Genomic DNA, 7,162 nt, shown 5'->3' with positions numbered 1-7,162 from the left:
AACAGTTGGCATGATTCATGGGTATTTATAAGTGCTTATGATGTGCTAAGCATTGGTATAGGTTATGAGATTGGGCACATTCCCTGTTCCACACAGGGCTCACAGTTTATCATCCCCATTTTCCAGATGAGGAAACTGAGGCCCAGGGAGGTGGAGTTGCCAAATCATTTTAGGGGAGAAAAAGTGCTCGCTGGAAGGAGCAGCTTAATACACAACATTGCTAAAACTCCTCCCTTACCTCTCCATCCAAACTGCTACCATGTTAATCCAAGCATTTAATCTATCCCTCTTTGACTACTACATCAGCCTCCTTGCTGACCTCCCTGCATCCTGTCTTTCCCTACTCCAGTTCACACTTCAATTTGCTGCCCAGATCATTTTTCTACAAAACCACTCAGTCCAGGGTTCCCCCTTCCTCAAGTATCTCCTGTGGTTGCCCATTCACCTCCGCATCAGACAAAAACTCCTTACCATTGGCTTTAAAGCACTCATCACCTTGCCCCCTCCTACACCTCCCTGATTGTATAATAATAATAATAATTGTGGTATTGTTAAGAGCTATGTGCCAAGCACTGTACTAAGCACTGCAGTGGATACAAGCAAATCGGGTTGGACACAATCCCTGTCCCACGTGGAGCTCACAGTCTACTACAGCCCAGCCCACACACTTCAGTCCTCCAATGCCAACCTTCTCACTTTTCCTCGATCCCTTCTATCTCACCCCCGACCCCTCTCCCACATCCTGCCTCTGGTCTGGAATTCCCTTCCTCTTCATTTCTGGTATGTGATCACTCTTCCCACCTTCAAAGCCTTAATTAAAGCTCATCTCCTCCACAAGGCCTTCCCCAGCTAAGCCCTCATTTCTTCTTCTCCCACTCTCTTCTGCGTCACCCCTGCACTTGTATTTGCACCTTTTATTCACCCCTCCCTCAGTCCCACAGCACTTATGTACATATCCACAGGTTATGTATTTATATTAATGTCTCCTCCTTTAGACTGTAAGCTCATTGTGGAGAGGGCATGTGTCTACCAACTCTGTTATACTCTCCCAAGTGCTTAGTACAGTGCTGTGCATACAGTGAGTGCTCAATGAATGATTGATTGATTGATTAACACAGTGCCAAGTGCTTAGTGCAGTTCTCTGCAAGCAGTAAGTGCTCAATGTTCCAGTACTTTTAGACTGTGAGCCCACTATTGGGTAGGGACTGTCTCTATATGTTTCAAACTTGTACTTCCCAAGCGCTTAGTACAGTGCTCTGCACACAGTAAGTGCTCAATAAATACGATTGATGATGATGAATAAATGCCATTCGTTGGGTAATGGGGAGTCAGAAGACCCTGGTACTAATATCCGTTCTGCTCCTGGCCTGCTGTGTGACTTTTGGCAAGTTACTTCATTCATTCGTTCAATTGTATTTATTGAGTGCTTACTGTGTGCAAAGCACTGTACTAAGCACTTGGGAAAGTGCAAAATAAGAATAAACTCTCTGGGCCTCAGTTTCCTCAATTGTAAATGGTGACGTTAGAATTTGAATCCTGTGTAAACAGGTGCCGTTTGCTATCTGACAAGCTTTTCCTACTCAATTTTAGCACATAGTAAGCACTGAAAATGTTATATAATTATTACTATTGAGAGGTTCCATAATTATTATTAACATTATTATTTTGATTATTCAGAAACAGTAGAGTCTCTACTGGGGCAGAACCTGGTGAAAAGAGCATAGTGTGGGGAATCAGGTTACCTAAGTTCTAAACCCTTTGCTGCCAATAACCTGCTCTATGACCTTGAGTAAATTATTTTGCATCTCAATTATCTCATCAATGAAATGGGAATAAGACACTGATATTTCTACATCTTTAACTGTGAACCCCATGTGGAATAAGGACTCTGAACTAATTTGTTCTACCCAACTAGATTGAAAGTTCTTGAAGGCAAAGATTGTGTCTAATAATTCCATTTTTTCCCCAGGTACTTAGCACAGTGCTCTGCACAGAGTAAGTGCTCAATAAATACTATTAATTGCTCCATCGGATTAAATCGTAACTATTCCAGCATTTAATCCAGTGCAACTGTAAAGCATTTAATAAATACCATAATAATCCTAATCATTTACAGCATCAACGTTAATATTATGGTTGCGAATAGGACTATTATTATTATAATCACTAATGAGTATAAGCAAAGAATGTGTACTAACAAAGAAAGGAAAATTAAAGAGTTTGAAGGCCTGAGAAGAAAAATTGATTTCTCTGCATAAGGCTTTCCTTTGGTTGGATCAGTCATTTATTTTACCACTTTACATTTGGGACTTGGGTTCCTACTATTTTTTCTTTGATAATTAGTTTTTAAATATCCCTCCTCTTGGACCTAAGCTAAAATCCATCTGGACAGTTTTCTTGCTACCGTTCATCCAGACTGGTCAGGGAGAATGAAATGACCAATCACCACATTGACCTGGTGTTTTCTTTAGGAAAAGAAAAATAACCCACTGAAGAGATTTAAATGGATTTCTGTACAAGTTCTTGTGCTAAATCCTTCAGGGAAAGACATTCCATAAAAGATCAGGATGCCATCAAAGATGTGGTGATGTCACAGCCAGAAGAGAACCAAATTGGAACAAGCCTACGTCCTTTAAATTGAATGATAAAGTGGCTTGCTCCATGACTGCTTTTACAGATGAAATCCTCTATTGAGACGCATACGGAACCAGAGGGAAACATTACCTAATACCCCAAAAAAGATCGAGAAACCTGAGCTCATATACCAATTTGTGATTCAGTCTCATTCTCTAAACTTTAAGCTTGTCCTTTAGACTGTAGCTCTTCTTCTGAACTGTAAACTTGTTTCGGGCAAGGAATGTGTCTATCTACTCTGTTGCAACATGGCATAGTGGATAGAGTACAATCAATCAATCAGTTATATTTATTGAGCGCTTACTGTGTGCAGAGCACTGTACTAAGCACTTGGGAAGTACAAGTTGGCAACATATAGAGACAGTCCCTACCCAACAGTGGGATCACAGTCTAGAAGTACAGGCCTTCATTCATTCATTCAATACTATTTATTGAGAACTTACTGCGTGCAGAACACTGCACTAAGCGCTTGGAATTGTGCAAGGCACTTCACTTCTCTGTGCTTCAGTTACCTCATCTATAAAATGGGGATTAAGACTGTGAGCCCTACCTGAAACAGGGATTCTGTCCAACCCATTTTGCTTGTATCCACCCCAGCGCATAGTACAGTGCCTGGAACATAATAAGCACTTAACAATACTCTTTTTTTTTCCCTTGGGAAGCAGCATGGCACAGTGGATAGATCACAGGCCTGAGAGCCAGAAGGTAATGGGTTCTAATTCCGGCTCTGCCTCTTATCTGTTGTGGGACCCTGGGCAAGTCACTTAACCTCTTTGTGCCTAAGTTACCTCATCTGTAAAATGGGGATTATGACTGTGAGCTCTGTGTGGGACAGGGACTGTGTCCAACCTGATTTGCTTGTACCCACCCCAACACTTTTTACAGTGCCTGACACATAGTAAGCACTTAGATATCACAATTCTTCTTATTATTATTAGTAAGTGCTTAGTACAGTGCCTGCACACAGTAAGCGCTCAATAAATGCCACTGATTCATTTGTAAAATAATTATTATCATTTGCCACTCTGATTAACTGAATAAAATGGGATTGACTTGGAGAAATTCCTAGCTTTGGGGGAACTAAATAATATCCATGCTACCAATGGGTGAGGGAGAGAGTTTACATTGAAAAGTTTTGCAGAGGAGCACTATGGATTTAGGGCAGGATCTGGGCTAGGAATCATATTTAAGGTTTCCCCACTACAGTGCTCTTTTTTTAGTGTTTTTCTGTGGCAGACCCATTTAATTTTAATGCCACTTTGTTTTCCAGCACTCCCTCACTTGCAATATCATTCTAGTTTTTGTATACATCACAAACATCAATCAATCAATCAGTTGTATCTATTGAGCACTTACTGTGTGCAAAACACTGTGCCAATCGCTTGGGAAAGTACAGTACAACAGAGTTGGTAGACGCAATCCCTGCCAACAAGGAGCTTACAGTCTACAGGGGGAAACAGACATTAAAACAGATTATGGATGGGGGAAATAGTAGAGTACAAGAATATTTACGTAAATGCTGTGGGGCTGGGATTTAGAATGGGGACCCCACCCCCCCCCCCCCGCCACACACACACACCAGATCCCAACAGTTTCCAGATTCCTTCAGTATTTAGAGTCCAGGCCACCAGGTGCCACCAGGCTTCCCTTCTGACAGCATCAGGGAGGCTCGCATCAGGGGCCGGTGACCACCATCCACCCTGGTCACCCCGGGAGCTGTACAGGCTGTCCAAGGAGGCTGGGGTAGCTCAGCCACCATCGTCCTGTCAGGGATTCTTACACCATGCCATGGATGACACCCAAGGCGGTGGTCTTCGCCTTCGCCTTCATCATGATTTGAGTGACGGATTACTGGACGTCCTTGAGAAACTGGGTGTCCACACTGGGCTAGCTGTGCAGCTGTGTGAAGCAGATGAGGATGCTGGATGGGACCTGCAGCTGCTAGATTCCAGGCTTTGTCAGTGAGCAGGTTGAACAGCCAGAAGATGCCAAAGTCCCAGGACTCCAGGGCAATGACTGGCATTTGGGGGTCACGAAGATGAAGGTGACGTTGATGTTCCCCGGTTTAGATTTTAGATGCCATTTGGTTAATCTTCCTGGTAGCGTCCATAGAGCCATTTTTCCCCTATGTACATCATGGTGGCCCAGCAGGCCGCAATGAGGCACCTGAACCAATGACCTATTATGTCAGTCAGTCAGCCAGTCAATTGTATTTACTGAGTGCTTACTGTGTGCAGAGCACTGTACTAAGCCCTTTGGAGAGTACAATGTAACAATGTTACACATTCCCTACCCACAGTGAGCTTATAGTCTAGACAGTCAGGGAGGCACAGATCCCTCCATGCCAGTTGGGGGCCAAAACAAACTGGTAGTGCTTGTACTTCTTTTCTCTGAATAGCATCACCTTTGGGTCCGAGCCTTATTTAAGAGTGTCAGTGGAAAGTGCTGGTCATACCTTTGACCTGGAAGTCAAACTGCTGCTCCAGGGTGGATCCAGCTTTCTCCATGAAAGGGAGAAAGTGATCAGGAAATAAATGGTCCAGGCAACTTTCCACACGCAAGGGAATTCCATCCTTAACTTCCAGCTTTGCCATTTGTGCTTTGGAGCTGATCACTCCGTGGGAACTGTGGGGTGGAACAGACCAGCATGGCAGTGTTGCCGGAAATGGCTCTTCTCATTGCCCGCGTGTCCACCAGTGGTATGTGCACGAACTTCATCCACAAATACCAGGCAGCCTTGTTAAATGTGGTGTGAGTGATGACTGGGGCCAGGCTCTCTGGGTGTTTAATTCCCTTCTTGGAAGCCAGGTCCTGTTAGGTTTTACAGGGCATTGAATGCCCCCAGACATCACTGATCCACAGGAGTTTGGGCCCCCATTAAAGAGAGAGCAGGCGATGAGCATAATCTCTGCCTCCATCTTGCACACCTCAGGGAAGATGTCCAGGTGAGAGGAGGGTTGCTCCAAGAAAAAGCCCTGCCCATCTGCATGGGTGAGTTTCTCTTCCCCATTGTGCCCCACCCCCTTTGCTTTCCCAACTTGCCAGTGGACATCGCCCATAGAGCTATGCTGCTGGAACCAGTCCCAGTGTTTGCAGCAGCACCATCACTTAGCCCTTCCCTGTTTTCAAGCAGGACATGTTTTTGGTCACACCTTGCTTGACTTTGTTAAACGTCTGCAGGACCAAGATCTGGACCGTGGACAGCTTTCTGATGGCTCTGAAAAACTTCTTTTTGGCCTCTTGAGGGCAAGTTCTCTGACTGGAAGATGAAGCCATACAGCCACACCCACACAGCAGGGTCCACAGCAGCTCTGTAATCAGCCACTGGGGCTCAAACTTTGTGCACTGCCCAATATCAAATTTATCAGCTTTGTCCAAGTAACCCACCATGATTTCTTTGTAGGGCTCAAATGGCTTTCATATTTTTAGAAGTCTATCCCAGGCATCTTTCTCCCCAGTATCTTCTCTCCTGCAGTGGACTCTGGTTAGGGCTTTGGCTCCTCAGTTCAGGCTTCTGCTGCCACTCAGGTGCCACCAGGGTGGGAGGTGAGGTCTGGACTCTCCCTGTCATCCCCCTCTAGCCACCTGTAACAATTTACATCCACCAGTTGACATTGGTGTATAATCTTGGGTTGCGAGGGATTTCATCATAGGCTTGTGGATGTTCAATTATTGTCAGCATCCAAAAATGCTAAACCTTTACCTGTAAGATGGTCTTTATTGTCTCTGGAAAAATGCAGGGAGCGATTGTGTAAATGACCATGAGTTCATGTTTACACTGATACATTGAAATGTTCTCTTGATGAATATGACCAGATACCACAGGAGGAGAAAACAGCGACTAGTTCAGTCATGAAACTAAGCACTAGCCCATAAGCCCAGAGCTTAAAATAAATCAAGACTGGCCTATTGAGAAACAGTCTGAACTTTCTGGGAGTCGGGCAGCAGGACTTACTAAACACCTCTACAGGGTCTTTGAACTGAAAAATTACAAACATTCCCCTCTCTTTTCTTTTCCCTGGTGGGCAGTTGGTTTTCACAGCAATCCGTTTTGGTGAAGAGGACTCTATATGGCAACCAGATATCTATATTTTCATCATCTAATGATGTGAGGAGCAGGAGTTTGCCACGAGCTCCCAGGATCAATCAATCAATCAATCATATTTACTGAGTGCTTATTGTGTGCAGAGCACTGTACTAAGTGCTTGGGAAGTACAAGTTGACGATCCAACTCTCCCATGCCCAGCATCCCACAAGAGGTGGCATGGCCTAGTGGACAAAGCACAGGCCTGGGAGTTAGAAAGACCTGGGTTCTCATCCCAGCTCCATCACCTGTCTGCTGTGTGACCTTGGGCAAGTCATTTCACTTCTCCATGCTTCAGTTCCCTCATCTGTAAAATGGGGATGAAGACCGTGAGCCCTATATGGGACAGGGTTTGTATCCAACCTGACTAACTTGTATTTACCCCACAGCTTAACAAATACAGTTCATCTATTCATTCAGGAGAAGGAGTAGGAATGGTTTGGA

At 44.4% G+C, this 7,162-nt stretch overlaps 1 pseudogene; it reads right to left on the bottom strand.

Moving 5' to 3' along the window:
- Window positions 1–751: 751 nt before the first annotated feature.
- LOC119940539 lies at window positions 752–6,883 on the bottom strand (annotated as a pseudogene).
- Between the last annotated feature and the right edge of the window lie 279 nt (window positions 6,884–7,162).

This window comes from Tachyglossus aculeatus, chromosome 2, assembly GCF_015852505.1.
Source record: "Tachyglossus aculeatus isolate mTacAcu1 chromosome 2, mTacAcu1.pri, whole genome shotgun sequence".
Lineage (NCBI taxonomy): Eukaryota > Metazoa > Chordata > Mammalia > Monotremata > Tachyglossidae > Tachyglossus > Tachyglossus aculeatus.
The sequence above is the reverse complement of the archived record's forward strand: the minus strand, read 5'-3'. Positions and strand labels throughout refer to the sequence as shown.